Here is a 24489-nt window from a genome sequence, read left to right on the forward strand (position 1 = left end):
AGAGCCAAGTTGACCTTTCTTGGTGCTTCAGATGCAGTGGTGCCATACTTCAGATTCCAAGTATAGGAGAGCCCTACAAGGGTGCTAAAAAGCGGGTTCCCATGGCTTATTTCTTTCTGGGGATGGGAGATGCTAGTCTATGAGCACCTACCAAGTGATCTCATGTGCTACCAAAATGCTTCTTGGACTGCCCTGTTTGAGTTGTGTCATATTCTTGAAAAAAGGACTGACTGATTTAAATAGATTGCTTGGTGTTTGTCACAACACAAGGCTCAAACATCTAGAGACCAGAAAGCCAGTTTGTTTCTGGAACCATCTTTAGGCCAAGCATCGTTCTCGTCTCCTGGGAGGAGCCAGCATAGCTCATCTGTTGCCCTTACCTTTTGGAGATGATGCTCAAACCTGGGGTCTTTAGATCCACGGATGGGGAGATTGCTAGAAGGGGCCGCTGTGAGCCAAGTCAGGCTGAAAGCCTCCACTCGGCCTCTGCACTTGGTAGCCTGCCATTTGCCTTAGCAGGAAGCTGCCATGGAAGGAGCCCCTGAAATGGATGAGGTCCTGGAAAACCTTGTTGGACTGAAATACACAATCTTGCCTCAGGGTCTTTTAAGATAAATAATTTTTTAATATTTTTAAATGAGAACAGAATTTGAGATGAATATATTCTTTTTTTTATTGCAGCCTGTCCAAGCAGCGTGGGGGATCAGAAAGCTAGCTTGATGGATGGGTGGCAGGCAGTAGCCAGGAGGCCTTAGCTAGCTGTAACTTTTACTTATTCACGTGATACCCCCCACTCAAGACAGGGACCACACTATGCCGTAGAGGAAGGGCGATGAATGTACAGTCTCACTGAGCATCATGTACATGTATGTAAGGCGTTATTTTGAATGCCAATCAGTTTGAAATTTTTCAGAATAAAATTAAAACAAAATTTTTTTTACATTTATTCATTTTTGAGAGACAGAGACAGAGAGCACAAGGGGGGGAGGGGCAGAGAGAGAGGGAGACACAGAATCCGAAGCAGGCTCCAGGCTCTGAGCTGTCAGCACAGAGCCTGACGCGGGGCTCGAACTCACAAACCGTGAGATCATGACACGAGCCGAAGTCCGTCACTCAACCAACTGAGCCACCCAGGCGCCCCTCATAATAAAATTTTTATTGAATTAGCATATTTGAGTGAGCATATTTGAGAAGAAGATGTTGAAACATAGAAACATAACTAACTTAAACACTTAAGGATGACAGAAGGACTGGAAAACAAAATCAGGGAGTTTCCAGAAGGTAAAATGAAAAGATATAGAGAGGGGCGCCTGGGTGGCTCAGTCAGTTAAGTGGCCGACTTCGGCTCAGGTCATGATCTTGCGGTCCGTGAGTTTGAGCCCCGCGTCGGGCTCTGTGCTGACAGCTCAGAGCCTGGAGCCTGTTTCAGATTCTGTGTCTCCCTCTCTCTCTGACCTTCCCCCGTTCATGCTCTCTCTCTCTCTCTCTCTCTCTGTCTCAAAAATAAATAAAACGTTAAAAAAAATTAAAAACAAAAAAAGAAAAGATAGAGAGAGAAAATAGGGGGAAAATAATAAATCAAAACTGTAATGTCTATGTTTAGAGAGAGAGAGCAAGCGCACCCTAGTGGGGGAGGGGCAGAGAGCGAGGAAGATAGAGGATGCAAAGCAGGCTCTGTGCTGACAGCAGAGAGCTCAACACGGGGCTTGAACCTACGGGCATTGAGATCATGACCTGAGACAAAGTCAGATGCCCAAGCGACTGAGCCACTCAGGCACTCCAGTACATAAAAAATTTTAATGGCACATCCAAGAGCTTTAATATTTGACTAATAGGAATCTCAAGGAGAAAGAACACAGAGAGAGAAGGAAATTATCAAAGAAATAATACAAGAGAAGTTTCAGAACTGAAGGTCAAGTCGAGGCGCTCTAGATTAAAATGTGCAGGGAATGAGGGCCACCTGGCTGGCTCTCTCGGTAAACAGAGCATGCGACTCTTGATCTCAGAGTTGTAAGTTTGAGCCCCATATTGGATGTAGAGATGACTTTAAAAAAATAAAAGCTTAAAAAAGTACACCAAATGAAAAAGAAATTACCCATACCTATACATAGTATCATTAGCATTCAAAACTCCAGAAACAGTGAATTATAAAAGCTTTTGGAAGGGGAAAACCTGTCACAAATGAATGAAAATCAGAATGTATCAGAGTTCTTAATGTCAGTACTGGAAGCTAGAAGACAATGAAATAAAAGTCAACAAAAGTTCTAGAATTTTATACTCAGCTGAACTTTCAATCAAATGTGAAGATATAGCAAAGACATTTTTAAATCTGCAAGGACTCAAAATTTTGCTTCCTGGGGATCCTTTTCTGTGAGACAACCAAAATAAATACTTAAGCAAAATGAAGAAATAAATAAAAAAGGAGAGAGAAACAGAATCCAGAAGGCAGGGAACCAACACAGGAAAACAAGGCAGAGAAGACTGACGTGTATACAATGGGCTTAGCTGTTTTGGAATTCACAGATTATCTGACATACTTGGCCATTTGGAAAATAATACTTATTGATAATTCAGGCAGGGTATTTGGAAAAATTTGAATGAAAGTGAATAGAAAATTAAACAAATGAAATTAAAAAGGAAGTGTTGACTCCAAGGAAGAAAATGGTACTTAGGAAAAAAAAAAAATCAGAGTAAACTCCTTGGCTTTTCAATGAAAAGTTATTTATCATAGTAGTGTAAGGCAAGGGGGAATGTGGTAGATTATGTAAAGAGCTAAAACCTAAACTGTTAAAACAAAATTAATAGTTGAAGGCTAAATAGAGAAACCAAGAAATGGCAATATTAACATAATTTGGTCTTTTAAAAAAACTAAAAACATTGAAAGTGTTTGCCTCAGGATTGTGTTTTTTTATTTCAGTATTTTTGAGCAATTTGCTTTAAACCATGTGATTTTATCTGCTCTCATAAAGATGAAAATTATTTGTAAGAAAAAGCTCCAAAGTCTGGCCATCGGTGGGAAGTTCCAGCCTGCATCGTTCAATAAGCTTTAGCCACCACAGGCATCACACACATGGTGGGTGATGGCACACAAAGTCCCAGTTGGATTTTGACTCTGTCTCTAGAGTCCTTGTCACAGGATATCCTTCCTGTCCACTGGCAGGTTATGGGCTGTCTCCTGCCAGAGTCATACCAAGTTTCAGGTGAGGTTATGAGACTGAACAGGGGTGTGTGCCTCTTAACAGGAAGGTGGGGAGGTGGGGAGGGAGGGATGGAGGTAGGGAGGGTGGGAGGGAGGAAGGAAGGGAGGAAGGAAAGGAGGGAGGGGAAAATCCCCTTCAGAGATGAATTTAGAAACCAATTTGCCACTTTGCTATTGAGACAGCTTCAGGGAAATTCTATCCAAAATACATCCAGCTGGATGTGGCATCTCCTGATGATTCCACTTTTTGACTGCGTGAAGCTTGTCTGCGTGTCTCAAGGCCAGCCCTAGGGAGTAAAGCTAACCGGTGGGCACACCAGGCCATCCCATGCCACCACTGCCCAGGTTGGAGTTGGGGTGTGGTACTGAGGATTCCAGGCTGGCCTAACCTAGTGATGGCCAACCCAAGCACGCTAGAGAACAAACACAGGCTGGACCAGATTTCCTTCCCAGGGGTCCCAGTATCAACAGTATCACTTCTCTTCAGTATTACCACTGCTCACTGGAGATGCCTTATCATAAGTCTGGGATCTGTCCAGTCCAGATTAATCCATGTCTGGGATCACTGAGTCTCCTTAGAATTAGACTACCCTAGAGCTTCTGGATGGCTCAGCGGGTTAAGCATCTGACTCTGGATTTTAGCTTAGGTCATGATCTCACGGTTCGTGAGATCAAGCCCTACATTGGGCCCTGCACTGACAGCGCAGGGCCTGCTTGGGAGTCTCTCTTTCCCCCTTTCTCTCCACACCTCCCCCTGCTCATTCTCTCTCTCTCTCTCTCTCTCTCTCTCTCTCTCTCTCTCTCTCTTTGTCAATAAATAAGCATTTAAAATAAATGAATAAAATTTTTTTTTTAAGAAAATCATTAAAAAAAAATTGGACTACCCAGACCATGGTAATATTTAAGCAGCCATTCAGTTCTCTATACCCTACTCCTGATGACCAGCACCGTCTAAAAAAAGTGACTGCACAGGAAAGAGCCTTTCTACTCCTACACACAGGTGTGCAGGGCCCCAGGCCAGCCACAAGCTGGGACACAGCTGTTTGTGTACATGGGTCTGCTGTAAAGCTTAAACTGTCCTCCGCTGTAGGCTTGGAGTGCATTTCACCATTTTCCAGTGAAAACGACTGTACCAAGGGACCCCTTGCATTTTCAGTTAGTCGGGATTAACCTGTTTATGGAAGTGTTTTCCTTTGGAAAAAACATCTTTTTTTAGGTAGTGAGCCATTTTTTACAAATCTTGTTGGTTGGGGTGCCCCGGTGGCTCAGTCGGTTAAGCATGCAACTCTTTTTTTAAAAAATTTTTGTTAACATTTATTTATTTTTGAGAGACAGAGAGAGACAGAGCATGAGCGGGGGAGGGGCAGAGAGAGGAGACACAGAATGTGAGGCAGGCTCCAGGCTCTGAGCTGTCAGCACAGAGCCCGATGAGGGGCTCGAACCCACAAACCATGAGATCATGACCTGAGCTGAAGTCAGATGTTTAACCAACTAAGTCACCTAGGCACCCCTTAAGCATCCAACTCTTGATTTCAGCTCAGATCATGATCCCAGGGTTGTGGGATCGAGCCCTGAGTCAGGCTCTGTGCTGAGGGTGGAGCCTGCTTAAAATTCTCTCTCTCCCTCTGCCCCTCTCCCCTGCTCACACACTCTCTATCTCTCTTAAAACTAAAAAAACAAAAAACAAACAAACAAAAAAACCGTAAAAACCAAACAACTAAAACAAAAATCCTGTTGGTTTATTATAGATTGAAACATGCTTATAATAGATTGAAACAGTCAGAAGTATGTTAGAAATTTCCCTCCATCCTAATCCCATCCATAGGGAAAAAGGATGGTATATGTGTGTGTATATACAACTTTATATAACATAGATGTATATATACATACATATATACAACATGTGTACATACACACATATCTTCACAACTGTGACTCAATGTATACAGTTATTGTTCAACAAAGATGAGATCTCACCTATGCAATGCACATTGTTTTTTCTGCTGACATATATTATAGACATCTTTTCATATCATACAGATTTACCTCATTCTCAGAAATATTCTTTATATGGATATATGGTACCTTAATTTATCTGATGAACTGATGAACATGTAGACTCTTCTAGACTTTTGTTATTAATTTTCTTGATGCAATAACATCCTTAACTCTGAAATCAGACAGTTTTAATTCAGATTCCAGGTAGTCCATTTACTTTGTGAACTGTAGCAAGTTATTTAAACTCTCTATGCCTCAGTTTCCTGATATATAATATGGGAAGCAAAGTGTCCCCATGAAAAAAGAGCTAAGTAAGATAGCATATGATACATTTAGCATATTATAATAGTGATAGCTAACATTTACTGAGTACTTACTAATCAGCCAGGCTCTGTGTGGTTAAACAAATACCACAGTTTCATGCATTAGCCTTACAGCAAATTTTTTAATATCTCCAAAGAAAAGTCTTACATTAATATTATTAAAATGACATTAGCTATTCCTTTGCATCTACTCCTCCAGGTAGATTTTTAAATCAACTTTCCACCTACCTCCCATCAATATGACAAGTGTTTTTTTTTTTTAATCTAGTTGGAATTTTGAAGGGTGTCTGTACCCTTGAAGGTTGCCAGAGTAGAAGGACCCTTGGACTTGAGTCAGAGAAACCTGGATAGTGTCATGGTGTCCCTCCAAAGACTTGTGACCGTGGGCAGTTCATTTAAATACTGCAGCTTCCCTACCTATAAACCAGGAAGAATGATCCTTATGGGAGTGGGGGCGGGGCTCTCGTAAGAAAGCACTGGAACAGCACCTGACACTTAATATTTTTTAAATGTGCTTGCTTCTGAGACCAGTGTTTTCACGTTGTCTTCTGGTCCTTTGTCATCAGCACCGTTTTCAGTGGCAACTCTAAGACGATCATCAGTGGAAAGAGCTTGTGTCAGAGCAAGAGCTGCAATGAGCAAGCAGGATGAAGCTTAAGGCCCCGCTTCCTGTGCAGGGCAAACTGAACGTTCATGACCAGTGAAGATTAGCCAAAAGGGAGGAAAGGGAATTGGGACAAACATAGACTGCTCCGTTGTGCTGGCGTGTGCCACCAGCCGTGGCATGGACTTCCTGCTGCAGGACACAGCTGACCTTTGGAGAGTCACTGTCCGGGCGAGGCTGTCCTTTAGCAGGACAGACCACAGCTGTTGTTTAGATGTCAGAGGCTAGTTAGTAACTGTGTTTGGCAGTCAGCTTGGGATGTTAACAGTTTGGATAACAGTCTGCTTCTAGGTTTAAGGAAGGCGAGTATGAAGGGACTCTTTGTGTTGCGAACAGGTTGTTCGGTAATCCTTCTTTGAACAAAAATTAACACTTAGCAGCTTTAAAAAACGTTAAGAGAACTCATAAAAGTCAGAGCAGATGTGCAGGAGAAGGTCACACTTCCAGAGCTCTCTTGGGAACTATATCTGGACTAACAAGTCCAACAAACGTGTTAATTCAGGTTGAGATTTCTAAGGCAAATATTGACTCGATTTCAACCTTTTGCAGTTAATTCTCCAAGCTTGAATGTGTCCTGTCAGGCTACCTTGGCCTGTTTTCTTTCCTCCTGCCCCATACTTTGCCCACCTTCATTTTGAACTATTAGTAGGTGAGCTTTTAATAGTCAGTTCTGCATTCCGTCTCTAGGTCTGATAATGTTAGGAGGCATAAATTTAACTATTCCTCACTTTCCCAGTCCATGCTTGTGGGAAAGGAGAGAGGAGAAGAAACGGTCTGTTGAGACCAGGAAATCTTGGCAGAATGTAAATGATTCCCAGACTTAGATCAGATTCCATAGAAATAACTTCTTACCCACTCTTCACCATTAAAGAAAAAACTGAGGACAGGTTGTTTTGTTGATTGCCACCTCCACCCAGTTCACATGATTTTTTAAAAATTATTGTTCATTTTTAACCATGCGTTGCAAAGTTTCTGTGAATTGGTGTGCGAGCTGTTGTACCGCTGCCCAGCTTTTAGTGTAAAGTAAAAAGCTTTGACTAAAAGGTATGGCAAATATAATGTATATTTATTTCACCTTCATTCCTGAAGGATATTTTCACTGGCTATAGAATTCTGGGTTGAGGATTTTTTCCCAGATGCTGTTACACCATCTTCTGGCTTCTTTGGTTTCTGATGGGAAGTCAGAGGTCAGTGGAATCGTGGTTACCTTTAGGTAATTTGTCCCTTTTCTCTGGCTGCTTTCAAGATTTTTTTTTTTTTTGTCTGTACCTTTGGTTTTATTTATCCTGCTTACAGTTCATTGAGTTTCTTGAATCTGTAAATTTAGGTTTTGTACCAAATTTGAAGAATTTTCAGCCATTATTTCTTCAAATATTTTTCTACCCCATTGTCTGTCTCTTCTCCTTCTGAGACTAGGGTTATACCAATGATAGACAGACTTGTTTGTTTGTTTATTATCTTAATTCCAGTGTAGTGAACATACAGCATTAGCTTAGCTTCAGGTATACAATATAGTGACTCAACAAATCTATGTATCCGCTGGTGCTCATCATGACAAGTGTGCTGTTTAATGCCTGTCACCTATTTAACCCTTTTTCCCACCCACCTCTCCTCTGGTAACCATCAGTTTGTTCTCTGTATTAAGAGTCTGGTTCTTGGTTTGTCTTTCTCTCTCTCTTTTTTCCTTTGCTCATTTGTTTTGTTTTGTTTTTAATTCCACAAATGAATGAAATCATATAGTATTTGTCTTTCTCTGACTGACTTACTTCGCTTAGCATTATACTCTCTAGCTCCATCCATGTCATTGCAAATGGCAAGATTTCATTTTTTTATGGCTGAATAATCCAATGTGTATATATACCATATCTTCTTTATCCATTCATCAGTCGATGGGCATTTGGGCTTTTTCATTAATTTGGCTATTGTTGATAATGTTGCTGTAAACATAAGGGTGCATTTATTCCTTTGAATTAGTTGTGTGTGTGTGTGTGTGTGTGTGTGTGTGTGTGTGTGTATTTTGGAGGTAGACACCTAGTAGTATCATTACTAGATCGTAGGGTAGTTCTATTTTTAACCTGTTGAGGAATCTCCATACTGTTTTCCACAGCGGCTGCATCAGCTTGCATTATCACCAACAGTGCAAGAGGGCTCCTTTTTCTCTGCATTCTCACCAACACTTTTGTTTCTTGTGATTTTGATTTTAGCCATTCTGACCAGTAGGAGGTGATATCTCATTGTAGTTTTGATTTGTATTTCCCTGATGATGAGTGATGTTGAGCATCTTTTCATGTGTCTGTTGGCCACTATGATGGACTTTTTGATATTGTCCTACATATTTGATGTTCTGGTTTTTTTTCTTTTCAATCTTTTATTTCTCTCTGTTCTTCAGATTGGGTCATTTCTATTGGCCTGTCTTCAAGATCAGTGACTCTTTCCAATATCACTTCCATTTTATTAAGCTCATCCACTGATTCTTTGAAAATTTTATATATTGTATTTTTTAATTATGGAACTTCCAGTTGGTTCTTTTTTATAGCCTCTATTTCTCTGCCAAGGTTTTCTATATATTTCATAAATTCTTTTATGCCATTGAGCATAAGTATAATAGCTGCTTTCAAATCCTTATCTACTAATTGTAACATCTGGGTTACCTTGGGATTACTACTGTCTCTTTTTCTTGAGCATGGGCTGCATTTTCCTATTTCTTTGTATGTTTAATAATTTTGAATTGTATTTTGAACATTGTACTAGGACATTATGAAGACCCTGGATTCTCTTACACTCTTCTGATGAGGTTTATCACTGGGGGGAGGTGGTTATTGTTTATTTTGATTTTTGTCTTAGCTAGCGGTTACCTTGATTGAACTAACACCACAAACTCTGTCTCTTGGGCAGCACCTTAATTCTTAACCCGTTATTTTATCCTTAGCTAGATTGCTTACAGTCTGCCCCATGCATGCATGTCTCAGGAGACTCAGGAAGAGTTTTTTACATAGGCTTTCTCTTTCTGGCTCTATTCTTTCTAGGATTCCCTCTTCACTTACTTTACAGTGGCTGTGGTGGTCCCAAAACCTGTCTCCAAAATTCTGCCTGCTCTCTGTTGGTATTTTAGCCACACAGCATGGCACTGACTGCAGCCTGCCACACTAGGCTAAAAGCCATAAAATTGAGAAACACATCTATCTACATCTTTTCCCTTCTTCCGCATCTCAGCCCTCCTACAGAATCTTATTTTTTTGTCTTTCTACAGTGCCTTCATGCAATTGTTTTTATGTTTTGGCCGGAGTGTATAGCTTTCTCTGGGAGAATTGGTCTAGTAGGACCTTACTTGGCCATACCAGAAGTGGAACCAAAAGCATACTTTTTAAAGAACATTTAAAGTGCCAACTGCTCCTTCCTATAATTAGTGTAGCAAATTTGAGGGGCACTTAGGTGGCTCAGCCAGTTTGGCCTCTGACTTTGGCTCAGGTCGTGATCTCACGGTCCTTGAGTTCAAGTGCCGATTCAGGCTCTGTGCTGACAGCTCAGAACCTGGAACCTGCTTCAGATTCTGTGTCTCCCTCTCTCTCTGCCCTTCACCTGCTCATGCTCTGTCTCTCTCTCAAAAATAAATAAACAGTAAAAATATTCAGATTAGCAAATTTGAAAAATAGATCTATATGTAGATAATGGCATGGGACTTGAAAATTACTAGAGGAAATAGTTATTTTTAGGGTCTTAGTAAACAACACTATTATTAACAACTGAACAAGCAACATCATTCATTGTATACTTCAACATATTAATGAGATACCAAAAGTTTCTTTGCTAAATCTTTTAGTCAAAGTTTCTATTTCATATTAGCTAAGTAAAATTTGTCATGCAGCAACTCACATACCAATTCATAGAATAAAAGGGAGAGACAAAATATACCTCAATCAGAGTTGGAGATTTCCCCACTGTCAGCAACTGATAGATCAGTTATAAAAAAAAAAAAAATCAGTAAAGGCATAGATGAAGATATAAACCAGATTGATGCTTGTAGAATACAACATTCAACAAGAGGATACACATTGTTGTCAATTGCTCATGGCATGTTTACCAAGTTGGTCAAATGCTGGACCATAAAACAAGTCTCAATAAAGTTTAAAGATTTGCAATATGTAGAGAATGTAATATGACCCCTTACTACATTGGAATTAAATTAGAAATTAATAACAGAGGCATGTGGGTGGCTCATTTGGTTAAGCTCCAACTTTTGATTTCAGCTCAGGTCATGATCCCAGGGTTGTGGGGATCAAGCCCTGCATCGAGCCCAGCCTCTCTCTCTTTCTCTCTCCCCGCCCCCCACTCATCTCCCTTGCCCCTCTCCCCCATTCACGTGTGCTCTCTCTTGCTCTCTCTCTAAAATAAAAAAAAAAGCAATAATGTCTTGGGAAACCCCAAATATTTGGAAATTCAGCAACACACTTATGAACAATCAGTGGTTCAAAGAAGAAATCACAAGGGTATTCAGAAATATTTGTAACTAAATGATAATGAAAATACAGCATATTAAAATGTATAGAGTGCTGCTAAAGCAGTACTTAGAGGAAATTTTATAGCTTTAAATGTTTGTATTATAAAAAGAAAGGTCTGGGGACTCCTGGGTGGCTCAGTTAGTTGAGCGCCTGACTTCAGCTCAGGTTATGATCTCACATTTGTGGATTCGAGCCCCACATCAGGCTCTGTGCTGACAGCTCAGAGCCTGGAGGCTGCTTTGGATTCTGTGTCACCCTCTCTCTCTGCCCCTTCCCTGCTCACACTCTGTCACTCTCTGTCTCTCAAGAAATAAAATGTTAAAATAAAAATATAAAAAAAGGTCTTAAATGTGCTGTACAATAGAACTTTCTGTGACAATGGAAATGTTCTGTGTCTGTGTTATACAATCTGGTAGCCACTAGTCGTGTGGCTTTTGAGTTCTTGAAATGTGGCTAGTATGAATAAGAAATTGAATTTGTAATTAATTCACTTTAAATTAATTTAAATTTCGATACCCACATATGGTTATTGGCTACCATATTGGACAAGACAGGTCTAAAACTCAGTGACTAAATGTTTTCTCTTAAGAAAAATATCCAGGGGCGTCTGGGTGGCTCAGTCGGTTAAGCGTCTGACTTCAGCTCAGGTCATGATCTCACAGTCAGCGAGTTTGAGCCCTGCATCGGGCTCTGTGCTGACAGCTCAGAGCCTGGAGCCTGCTTCAGATTCTGTGTCTCCCTCTCTCTCTGCCCCTGCCCTGTTCATGCTCTGTCTCTCTCTGTCTCAAAAAAAAAAAAAAAGAAAAAAAAAGAAAAATATCCAAAATAAGTGGTAAGAAGAGCATGAAAAAGGTAAGAGCATAAATCAATAAACTGGAAAATAGATTTAAAAATATATTGGGGCGCCTGGGTGGCTCAGTCGGTTAAGCTGAAGGCTCAGAGCCTGGAGCCTGCTTCGGATTCTGTGTCTCCCTCTCTCTCTGCCCCTCCCCCGTTCATGCTCTGTCTCTCTCTGTCTCAAAAATAAATAAACGTTAAAAAAAAATAAAAAATATATATATATAGAAAAACCATAAATCCAAATGTTTGGTCTTATAAGAGATCAATAAAAGTGATTAAATATATAGAGAGAATTCATTACCAATATCCAGAGTAAAAGAGGGGCTATCAATCCTATAGACATTAAAACATTAATAGAGGGGGGTGCCTGGGTGACTCAGTTGGTTAAGCAACCGACTTCAGCTCAAGTCATGATCTCGCAGTTTGTGAGTTTGAGCCCTGCGTCGGGCTCTGTGCTGACAGCTCAGAGCCTGGAGCCTACCTCAAATTCTGTGTCTCCCACTCTCTCTACCCCTCCCCTGCTCACACTCTGTGTCTCTCTGTCTCTCAATAATAAATAAATGTTAAAGAAAAAAATTTTTTAAATAAAAAAATAATAAATAAAACATTAATAGAGGAATATCATGAACAAACTTATGCCAGAAAAGGTTCAGCAACTAGATGAAGTCTACAAATTCTTTGAAATATACAATTCATAAAACCGACACTGGATAGAGGGCACCTAGGGGGGTTCAGTCAGTTAAGCATCCAACTCTTGGTTCTGGCTCAGGTCATGATCTTACAGTTTGTGGGTTCAAGCCCCACTGTGGGCTCTGTGCTGTCAGCACAAAGCCTGCTTGGGATTTTTTTCTCTCTCCCTCTTTCTCTGCCCCTGCCCTGATTGTATTTTTCTCTCTTTCAAAATAAATAAGTAAACTTGAAAAAAGAAACTGACACCAGATGAAACCGAAAATCTGAATAGCTCTACATCAGTTTAAAAAAATCTACTTCAGGGGCTTCTGGGTGGCTCAGTCCATTAAGTGCCAACTCTTGATTTCAGCTCAGGTGATGATCTCACAGCTCATTTCATGAGATTAAGCCCCACGTCAGGCTCTGTGCTGACAGCTCAGAGACTGCTTGTGATTCTTTGCCTCTCTCTCTGCTCCTCCCCCACTTGCACATGCTTTCTCTCTCTCTCTCTCTCTCTCTCTCACTCTCTCTCTCTCTCTCTCTCAAAATAAATAAATATGTTTTTAAAATGCTACTTCAGCATCAAAAACCTTCTCACAAGCAATTTGGAACTCTCAGATAATGATGGTAGGAATGTAAAATGGTATAACCACTTTGGAAAAAGTCTAGTATTTCTTTTTTTTTTGTAGTGTTTTTTTAAGGTTTATTCATTTATTATTTGAGAGAGAGAGAGAGAGAGAGAGAGAGAACAAATGGGAGAGGGGCAGAGAGAGAGAGAGGGAGACACAGAATCCAATGCAGGCTCCAGACTCTGAGCTGTCAGCACAGAACCCAACATGGAGCTCAAACTCACAAACTATGAGATCCTGACCTGAGGGAATTCAGATGCTTAACTGAGCCATTCAGGTGCCCCTCGAGCATTTCTTATAAAACTAAATGTATCCTTGTTTGACTCAACAATTCCAGTCATAAATATTTATACAAGAGAAATTGAAATATTTGTTGACAAACACATATGAAGCCTAGGTGTCCCCATCAATAGGAAAATGGATATACAAATAGGGGTATATTCATACAACGGAATGCTATTCAGCAATACATATCAAGGAGAAAATTACAAAAAAAAACAAAAAAACAAAAAAACAAAAAAACAAAAACCTAAGTGAAAGAAGCCTTCCACCAAAAAGAGTATATATTATTTTATTCCATTTACATGAAATTCTAGAATAGGCAAAACTAGTGTATGGTGGGGAAAAAATCAAAACAGTTGTTCCTTATGGGGGAGTAAGGATTTTTTTTTATATAACTTTTTAAATGTTTATTTATTTTTGAGAGAGAAAGAGAGTGTGAGCAGGGAAGGGGCAGAGAGAGAGGGAGACACAGAATCTGAAGCAGGCTCCAGGCTCCGAGCTGTCAGCACAGAGCCCATCAGAAGGCTTGAATTCATAAACCATGAGATCATAACCTGAGCCAAAGTTAGAGGCTTAACCAGCTGAGCCACCCAGGTGCTCCAGGAGTAAGGATTTTTTTTTAACTCAAGTATATATATTTATGTATACCAGGTGTATATACACTTAAGATTTGAACACTTCATTGAATATAAATTTTACCTCAAGAGAGAAAAAATGAACATTGAACTGTAGTTAATGATACACATGATGAATTATTTAGAGGAAGTAGAATGATACCTGAAGTTTACTTTGAAAGACATTGAAAAGATTAGATGGATTAATGAATGGATATGTGTATAGGTACGTGATATGATAAAGCAAGTACGGTAACATGTTAATGGTAGAATCTAGGTGACCTTAAACATACTTTGTTGTGTATGTGAAAATCTTCAAAACAATATGGGAGAAAAAGTGAGGAAAAGGTTTTCTTCTAATTCTCTGTACACAGAATTACAATGCAGTGAATTGATCCTTCATTGGATCTGCCTTTATAGACAAAAAGAATGTGTTATGAACACATTTGTTCTGAGTTTCTTGAGCACTGCTAATAAACAAAGGACCTTGGAATCATTAACAAAGTAATTAATATGAATCAAGCATTTTTTTCTGTCCTCTGGAAACTTGCAATCTGATGAAGGATATGAAACAGCATACTAAAAATAGAGTGCAGAATAGGATACATTCTCTAGTAGACATAGGGACGATCCGGTGTGATCGTTCCGGAGAACGAGAGCCTATCAGGTTGGAGGAGCCATGGAGGCTGCGTGGAGGACGGGATGTATCGAATACCAGTGGACAGAGGACTTCAGCAGAGGAGATGGTATCCCAGGCGCAGGTGTTTGGATAGTGTGAAATAAAGGTAGAAAAGTGGGACTAGGGCCTTGAAAACCAGGTCTGGATTTTATTCAGTAGATAGGTGAGAGAGAGCAAGGTGGGGAGACAGATGCTTTAACGTAAATGTTACTTAGTGGACCTAGAAATGCAGGAAACCCAGATGGGGGCCCTGACCGCCCCCCCTCACTATCAAGCTCCCTTGCGGGGGTGCCCAGGCCCCCGGCTTGGATTTGAAGGAATTAGAGGATCTCCAGGGCCCTCCCAGTTCAGCATTCTGTGATCTTGTGGCCGCTTGAAAAAGTTGTTGCTCAAACAGAGTAAATATTTCCTCTTGCAATATTAGTGTACTGTATTAGCCAACCCTTTCTTCATCAAGTCTGGATTGTACTCTGAGATATAGTACAAATTCCATATTCAGAATGTCAGAGCTCTGAGCTGTTGCTGGGTGGTAATGCTGCTTTTTACAGAGCTGTAACATTTCAAGCTGTTGAACTTTCACATTACGAGAAAAAAGGAGTGTGATGTTAAGCCAGATGGGGGTTAGAGGGGAAACCTTACAACACTTTGTGGGAGCTGGGGGTGCTGCATCTGTCTGCGTAACCCAAACTTGAAAGGAGATTCTTCACAGAATGCTTATAGCGTTCTGGTCATTCCTGAGTGCAAGGAAATAGGATCTTAAAGTTGTGTAGGACAACACAATGTCTTTGGATGAAAAGAATATCTTTTATCACGTGAGTTTTTAATAATGGATTTTTAAAAAAAAATTTTTTTAACATTTTTTATTTTTGAGAGAGACAGAACACGAGCAGGGGAGGGGCAGAGAAAGAGAGGGAGACACAGTCCGAAGCAGGCTCCGGGCTCCGAGCTGTCAGCACAGAGCCCGATGCGGGGCTCGAACCCACGAACCGTGAAATGTGACCCGAGCTGAAGTCGGATGCTTAACCGACTGAGCCACCCAGGAGTCCCAACAATGGTTTTATTATTATCTCTGATGTGTTCTGATCTTTGGTCCCAAACAACATTTTGAACCGTTGAGTGTGTGATGAAAAATTGACTTTTCATCTCTAAGCATCCAGGCCCGGGTGGACACCTGCTGTGTCAAGGGTGAAGGAAAGACAGTGGAAATATTGTCACTTCCAGACCACTGGGTTCAAGCGTTCAATGTGAGGAAAGAAGTGATAGTGTAATACGGGAACACAAACTCTTCGGGAGGAAGGACAGAAAGAAAGGTGGCCCAGAGCACTTCCATAGTCAGTCAGCCATGGCTGTGGTGGTTTGATGGCTGGCTTAGACCTAGTTCCAAAGACTCCAGCTTGATCGTTATGGAATGCTCGTTCTATAGGGAGCTGTGCTGCAGAGAAAACCTGTCTCTTAACATTTGGTCACTTTTCATCTTATTAGGGAGAGAAACCATGTTCTGGTCTCCTCAAAACACCAAGCCACACCTCTCCGTGTGTCTCATGTGTTTGTGCTCTGTGAACTTGACAAAGGTAGTCTTTTACGAGGAGGGTCTTCTCTCAGGGAACCCCGGTGAGAGGGGTCTCAGATCAGAGCTGCTTCAAAGAGGGGAGGGATGTGCCTCTAGACCTGGGCCGCCTTTTGCTGGGAATGAGGAGAGCCATATCAGAGACTGTCTTCGATTTTAAAAATATTTCACTGAAATGTATGCTTTCTGGCTGTAGCAAACAGCATGTTTTGCGGCCAGATATCCTGCCCAAATACTGGTAACAGTGTCATAACTTCTGTTATTAACACCCTTTCCCCTTTCTTCAGCTTATTTGTAAGGAGTTTTCTTGTGGTTATAAAAGAAACTATAGAAAATATAGAAAATATCCAAAAGCGTACAGACAAAAAAGTTCTCCATTAATACCGCAACTTAAAGATATTCGTCATTGTTTTTTCTTGCATTTTAAATTTCTCTTACATATGTATATGCCTAAATGTCGTAAGGGAATCATGGGAAATACAGCACATAGATAGCTTAATATGCCACCTGGTTTTCACATAACAGGAGAATTTTTCCCAAATTATAAAAACCCTTAGAGAATATCATATTTAATGACTACAGAATATTCATTCCCTTTTGTGGACGTAGCATCGCTTTTGAAAATAATACCTCACTATTAGGCTTTCGGATTGTTTCCAATGTTCTGTTGTGAAAGCAACACTATCTTTGGTTTCAGGAGACACACTTCTGTGTCTGGGGAAGAAGAGAAATGCATAAGTTTGCCAGGGTGCCTGATGCCCCTTACTGAGCCTTGTCAGGGCCTCTGTCTGGCTTTCTCTATGTGCTGGGTCCAGACTGCAGGAACAGGGAGCGAGTCTTCTGATCAGCTAATGGTGGCAGGAATCACTGTATCTGTACTGCCCTTCCCAGGGGACAAGCAGGCTCTAGGAATGGGAGTCCGTGTCCCTCTGCTCCCAGTAGCCCCCCTAGGCCCAAGGACCTAGCGCTTCCTCACTCTGTCTTCCAGAAAGAAAGACAACTCTTTCTGGGTTCCTACTTGACTGTGGTCATAGGTACTAAAACAGGAGCTTGGAGCCGTGTGGAGCCTACTCGGCCTCGTAATAATAGTAATAACAGTGGCTGATATTTACTAGGCGTCTGCTAGAATATGTCCGGGGCTTTACAGACAGCATCTTATTTAACTCGCAGACCCCTTGTTCTGAAAGCCAGAGGTAGTGTGCCCAGAAGAGAACAAGCAAGGTGACTCTGGAGTTGTACGGACCTTGCTTGGAGCCCAGCCCCACCGTTTACCAGCAGCCCTATGACTTAGGCAGGTGAATCAGTCAGGAATGCATTCAGCTGCAAAACTCAGAAAACTAAGCCAAGAGTGGCTTAAACAAGTAAGTCGTTATCATGAGAATTCCGGAAGGAGCCAATCCAGGGTTCACACGATGTCATCAGGGACTCAGCCTCTTACCTTCCTACCTATACTGTCCCTGGCAGGTGGCTTTCCTCCTCTTGGTGGCCGATGGCTGCTGCATCAGAGGCAGAAAGAAGAAGACTAGAAAGCCAGGACGATCCCTGGATCAGGAATCAGAAGCTTTTCCCTAAATGCTCAGCTTATGTCTAATTGGCCAGAACTCTGTCATTTGGTCACCTAGGTATAAGGGACTCTGTGGAGAAGTGTCAGCTGCCTGTGTTGTCATCCCTAAAGAGATAAGGGTTCTGCTGAAAAGGGAGGCAAGGGAATGTCTGATGGGTCAGCAGCCATCAGTGGCTGCGTCAGCAAGTCACTTAATGTCTTGGGAGTTCAGTTGTTCCTCCGTTAATAATTCTTTCCTATTCTGGTCAGTGTTTTTCAGCTTCCACCAGGCATGCCCAGTTTGCCTCAGGGTATGGGAGTTCCTCGGGAACATCCCCAGGGACAAGGAGAAACTCAGGCGTGGGTCCTAGCCACACACACCCCATTCACCAAGGGTCTCTTTACTTCCCAGCAGGCCCATTAACACCTCACCCTGCAGGATGTACCGGGAGCTCTAAGCACCCACTGTCATGCCACCACCTTAGACCTGGGCATCCATGACTGCTTACCCTTCTTGGGATTCTTCTAGGCGGGCAAAGCTGAGCTCTTTGTTACTTGTTCCTCTTGCTGCTTCTTCTCTCTCTACTGTCTCACCCCAACTGCTGTCTCTGCTGCCACTGCATCTCATAGTCAAACCCCTCAAAGAGGTGATGTCTTGGGTCCGTCACCACTCACGAGGAACATCACAGTCAGGCAGAGTCTTAGGCCCGCCCACCCCAGTACCCCAGTCGCCCTTTAGCCACAGGACACACTGGGGCTTCTTTCCTCGACAGAGACCTGTGGATGTGGCAGGTGTTAAGGACCCCAGGTCCTCTTCAGTACATTATGTCAGAGCCTCAGACATATAGCTGTGCACAACTATAGGGGCCCCATGCACATTGAAACCCACAAGAGTCGCGTTCCAGGAAACCCCGGTCCCCTGAAGTTGAGCACCAGGGAGGCACAAGCCCCAAGTGGGCCTCCCCTGTGGTTTAAGACCTTGAGGCCGGGGTGGGGTGAGGGAAGGTGGGGGAGATGGTGGGGAAGGGGGTGTCCCATTACCCGGCTAGCCTGGTGCTGACTCCAGGGCAGAGTGGAGAGTGCGGGTCCTGTGAAGGGGGCAGGAGAAGTCTCGGGAAGAGGCAGCTGGTCAGATTGCTGGCATTCCTGAGGAGGACGTTGTTTGAAAAGGAAGCCGCTGTCAGCTGCACCCTTCGTCCCCGGCTGCCCAGAGGTGAGGGGCAGTTATCAGGACAAATAGAATAAGGGAATGTGTGTTCACATACTTGGAAAGGGTGACTCATTCCAGAGGCCTCCTTCTTGCTGTTATTTCAGCTGGTGCTGCTGCCTCTGCTGCTGCTGCAAAACAGCTTTGAACCCTGAGGTGTGAGGCTGCCTGGAGGTAGGGGCAGGGAGCAGGGGAGAATTGCCTGGCAGCCCGGAACCGAGAGCCTGTGGTCAGTGGGCGGGGAAGGGGCCCGGAAGATGGACGAATGAGGCTCGTCTGTCTCCTCAGTAGTGGCTGTCAGGTATTTGTGCGATTCCTGGCGCAGCTGGAGAGCGGATCTGGGCCCTGAGGGTCAAACGCAAGGCAAGGATGCCCTTGTCGTCACAAGGCGATCCAGGCAAACAGTCGGCAAAGGGTGTGTCAGACCTCCACCAGATCCTGTCACTGTGGGCCTTGAGAATCAGGCACGAGCTCACAGTCTCTTGAGACAAGAGCTCTGCCGTCCACCCTGCATCCATCCTGTGCCGCCGAGACGCTGCAATGGGCCAGAGCCCCACCACTCCTGGGCAGTGTTTGCCAAGTCCACGCAGTTGCTTCCGGCTGGTGCCAGGTCCCCCAGCCAGCCAGCCGCTGGGTGACTGGTTCGTAGAAGCTGCACATGCGTGAGCTGTGACAGCGTAAGCAGAAAGTAACTGGGTGGCGCTGCCTTCCTCCCCCGACCCCTACCCCACCCTCGCGGGCTCCTGGACTTCGCCTGCAGCCTGTCCAGAGCGAAGAGCTGTACAGTAAATCTCCCGAGCGTGAACAAGCCTGTGGAATAAAGTTGGCTCCACGGGCTGGCTGCCTGTCACACCGCCAACAGAGTGGCCCTTTACTGGAACTCTGAACTTGATTATGTGACATTTTCACTTGAATCAGAGAGGGAAGCCAGATTGCTGAGCAGAGCCAAGGCCGTCATGGCTCTTTTTTCACCGGTTTCGCACTAATTCCCTTTGGGGAAGGGTCCTCACTCGGCCCCTTTTTAGACACCCAGGAGAAGAGGGGGAGGTGCACTCTATCAAGCATCAGGGGACAAGACCCACCCCAGCAGGTGGGAGACCCAGGGTTCTTGTCCCACCCACGCTGAGAAAGAGCTTGATGGTGTTAAGAGCTGTGTGGAGGGAGAACTGACTCGCCCGAGTGCAGACACACTGGAACAGAGGTGGGATCAGGGGGCGCCCATCAGGGGTGACAGGTCCCCTTCCAGTCCCTGGCCAGGGCAGGACTCCTCTCCACGTTCTGAGACAAGGCACTGGGAATGGCTCAGCTCTCCCTTGTCTGGGCGCTCAGCCCACAGCTCTCTGCTCAGCCCCCTCGCCGTGGAGAAAACATGTCTGGCCGTGGGTCCCCTTCCTTCCCACATCCCAGGACACATCTCCCTGCTGCGTCATGCAGACCTTGTCCACATCTCTGCTCCTTCCTTCTCCACGTTCTCCGATCTGGAAAAAGTGGTTTTTCTGCCCATCCTTGCATCTTGACTGCAATATCACAACAGCCTCCTAATGTGGCTGCCTGCCTCTGGGTCTTAGCAGCAGCAGCAGCAGCCTGTACATATGTCCAGCAGAACTTGCCAAAGCGTGATGCAGTCTAATCACCCTTCTGCTGGGAAGCTGTCAGTCCTCCTCACTGCCTGCAAGGGACAGAAGATGGGAGAACATCCCTTTGGGATTTGGTCCTCACTTGCTACTCTGAGTCTTACTTACTCCACTTTGTTCTGCCCACAGCTCCAAACACAGACGCTCGGGAAGCATTTAGAGATGGAAGGAGTGATTAGAAAAATTAGGAAGCCAAACAAGAGTTCTCTGGTGTTTTTAGTTTTATATAGAGGTACCATGCTAATATATGCATGAGATTAATTACTGATGATAGTCTTTTCATGGTTTTCTTGAGATGAGTCTATTATCCAAAGAATGGAGAAGCCTGTCTTATTTTAAAAAGAGAGCAAGGTTTATAGAACAGATAAGGAAATTCAGAGTCAGATAACCTTTTGATCTTTGATTTTGAATTGGTAGCTCAGATGATGCCTCCAAAAAGGATCTCAATAATTTCCCCCTTTTTTTTTTTTTTTTTTTTTTTTTTTAGCCAGCCACTTCTCCAGTCAAATTTTAAAAGGCTTAGAAGAACATGTGATTTTTAAAATATCCTGGAGGTCTTTTCCAGGCCTGGGCAACTCATGGGTCAATGCACAGCTATTTCTGTATGCAAGTAGAGTGGGGAGGGTGCCCTGACAGTTCACCGAAGGTCAGGGGCCTGACTGTCTGAACTGGGAGGTTGGACGGAGGAACTTCCTTCTTCCCTCTTGTGCCGCAGCTGGGCTTCACTACAGTACTGCAGACATGTTCTCGCGTGCCTGTACCTGCTGCAAGGTATTTTCTTCTGAGCTGGTCCCTTTAAATTGTGGGGACCCCGACTCCTGTGTCAAAGGTATAACACACAGGTGTGAACAGAGTAGTCATTTGTGGAGTAGTGTAGACTGAACCATGTAGGGGTAGCTTTGCAAGACACAGTCCCTAAATGAGAAATAAAGTAATTCCAGCTGATTTGAAGCCCTGTTCTTTTTCAAGGTTTGAGCCATGCTTATAGGAAAAGAAATGCTCTGGTCAGATGGAGAGTGGAGGTGTGTGGACTGGCACCCAGGGATTGAGTTCCCAGCCCAGCTCTGCAGTTCATCTGTTGGTTTTCTGGGCCAGGACTTTCTCTGGAAGTTACAGTACCTTTCAAGTTTGGGGGTTGGGTCAGTTTGTTCTTGTGCTAGGCATTTTCTCCTTGCCCCTCCAGATCCTGTCTCCAGCCTTCTCCACCCTGTCCTGTGCCCTGGAAGCTGACCGGTAGGGACTAAACTAATGGGTCCCCTTGCTTCCTGGCCCCCTGTTGAGTTCCTTACCCTATAAGGAAAACCGACAGGAGACTGAGAGGGGAGTAGAGGAGGAGTGGGGCCCAAGTATTGATTCTCCTGGCTCCTCCCTGACTCTGGGCTCCTGGCAGGCAGCCCTTTTCACAGGGTGTGCTGTCTCAAGGTTCCAGTTGCCTCTCCGCCCTCACCCATTTGGTCCTAGGGATGTAACTGTGGCAGTGTTACTGGCCCCAGAACGCTGCACTGTGGTTCCCCTACTCCCTGCCCATCCCTTATAAATGGCCCCTTTATTAAACTCTCCTCAAATTACCCAGTTTGAAAGTGCCATCTGTTTCCTGCCAGAATCCTGATGGATACGGTTCCTAAGATCTTTTCCACCTCCGAAAAAAGATGCCGGCAAGCAGGGGAGGAGCTGGCCCTTTGGGGCTCCCATTTTTCACTCGTGCCTCCCTTCGTGGTTCACCAGGATCAGGGGAGGGACGGACCGGTAGAAATACGATCTCTAAAGCACAGAAGTCACTGGGACGAGAATCACCCGTGCCTTGGTAGGCACAGGCTGTTAGAACCCTGGTTTCCAAAGAGTACGCAGGTGTGCTCTCCCACTGTGGTGGAGGGGTAAGAGCGAGATGGATCACCCCGCCCGAGCCTGGGCTGTCCCTCCTCCCCCTTGCCGCCTCTGTGACTGTGGGCGAGTGACTTCACCCTCCGAGCCTCAGCACCTTTTCCCTCCTAACCCAGAGTTGGTAACACCTACCCTGGCCGACACGGATTGCTAGGAGGTGCAAAGGAAGGAGCCTGTGGGAAACCCGCTTTGATGAACATCAAGTACAGGACGAAAGAGAATTGTGGTCATAAACAGCTTTTACTGTGGAAGGGGTCACAGACAGGGCAGAGAGCCCAGTGGGGACATTACCCCTGCTCCTGACCTAGCTGCAAACCCACCTCCGTTCTCTTTTCCCTGCTATGCGCGCTTGCCGAGACATATGTGGCTCCCAGAGAGTCAGTTTCAGGATCAAAGTGTGACCTCAGAGATACCAGATTACAGAGTCATGTCATCAGACAGCAGCAGCAGCTCTCTGACATTTCTGGAATTCAGATCCTGACCTTGAGGGTCTTAGGTGGCCATTGCTGGCCCTTCTAAAAGCAGCTGCTTCAAAATAGTTCCAGGAGAGGATAAGGGAATGGAGTATGCTTTATTTATTCATTTTTAATTATCAAATTACCACAGAGACTTCTTGGCATACAAGAAAAACACGTGCTTGTAAACGACATACGTCAAGTGCAATTTTTTCTTTAAAAAATAATCAAGGGACTTAAAGAATTTCAGTCATATTGCCTTGGTACCGTTGGGAGTATGTTAGGCCATGCACATACAGTCCACATGCAGCACCCGTGCAGACGAGTGGAAGAGTTGAGGAAGGAGAAAACGGGTGAAGAAGTGACAGGCTGGGAGTCCACAGCATTACATGTCCTAGTGGGATACATACCTCACTGTATTTCTTACCCAGCAGTTCAGTACTGTGCACAGAGCAACGAGAGTGGACGTCAAGAGCATAGTACTTAGTGGAAAAAATAAGAATGAGATGCGCAAACTGATATTTCCGTAAGTTAAAAATAGGTGCACAGAAGCACCCATTGCACATTTTGTAAGTGCTGTTGCAGACATAAGGATACACCTCAGGCACATTAGAAGATTTCGGTGTGGGGTAAAGGGAATGGAAATGGGCTCGAGGCATAAAAGGAAAAAAATGCATATGTATATAAATACAGGGCTTTTGCCTAGAGGGCGTTAATCAGAACTGTTGTGTATGGTAAACGCAAGCTCTGTTTTTGAGGTACACAACAAGCAAAGTCCTCAGTTTTCCTTTTTCTTTTAGGTTTTAAGAATTTTTTTTTCTTTTTTTAATGTTTATTTATTTTTGAGACAGAGAGAAAGACAGAGCGTGAGTGGGGGAGGGGCAGAGAGAGAGGGAGACACAGAATCCGAAACAGGCTCCAGGCTCTGAGCGGTCAGCACAGAGCCCGACGCGGGGCTCGAACCCACGAACCGTGAGATCATGACCTGAGCCGAAGTCGGACGCTAAACTGACTGAGCCACCCAGGCGCCCCTTTCTTTTAGGTTTTAAAAGAAACCTAAAAAGGGTTTTACTGTTAGGTTTGAATGCTCTTCCGCCAGAGCCCTCAGAGTAGCCCCTGAACCACAATGGTTAATGGCACAAAAGTAACATCTATTGGGTCAGAACGCGAGCACAGCATAAAAGCCATGTAGAAACCACTGGAAGGAAAGGATGCCGTGAACCACACCTCAGGCTCACTTCTGGAAACTCACGACCTGACCCGGTAGTGCCCACCAAGTGGGCCAGTGTTGATGCAGCAGGCAAGACTATTCCAAATATGGTTCTCTTTTGTTAAAAAAAAAATGCTTAAGTGAAATTGGAAGATATGGCAAATGTGTGTAAACTTACCAGAAGAGCCTGTGTAAAATATTTTGAGCAACATACCTTTTTTTTTTTTTTTTTTAGGTGAATTTCTTTTTAGTGTCTCATGGGTAATTTTTTACAAAAATGATATCACACGTCTGTGTAATCCCATTTTACATTAATTACATTTTACATCCTTATCTCAGTTATTCTTTCCTTAATGTTGCATTTAATAGTATTTTTCCATTTTGCTACATAGACTCTGTCACCATCATTTTTAATGGCTGTGTAGCACTTTATTGACTAAATATACCAACATTTGTTAGAATGACATTTAAGCTACTTTCAACTTATCCCTGGTTTACAAGTAATGCAGAAAATGCTGCATATAACCTTTCATGTTTTAAATTAATCCCTTAGGATAGTCTCAGGAAATGGAATTACTGGATAAACTGGCGTACAA

At 43.6% G+C, this 24489-nt stretch overlaps 1 protein-coding gene across 6 annotated transcripts in view; it reads left to right on the forward strand.

The window, feature by feature from the left end:
• Nucleotides 1-24489, forward strand: part of CTDSPL (CTD small phosphatase like) — a 121249-nt gene that overhangs the window by 24857 nt on the left and 71903 nt on the right. The gene's annotated exons all lie outside the window — the stretch shown is intronic.

This window comes from Herpailurus yagouaroundi, unplaced genomic scaffold (genome assembly GCF_014898765.1).
Source record: "Herpailurus yagouaroundi ecotype Mexico unplaced genomic scaffold, PumYag 159, whole genome shotgun sequence".
Classification (NCBI taxonomy): domain Eukaryota; kingdom Metazoa; phylum Chordata; class Mammalia; order Carnivora; family Felidae; genus Herpailurus; species Herpailurus yagouaroundi.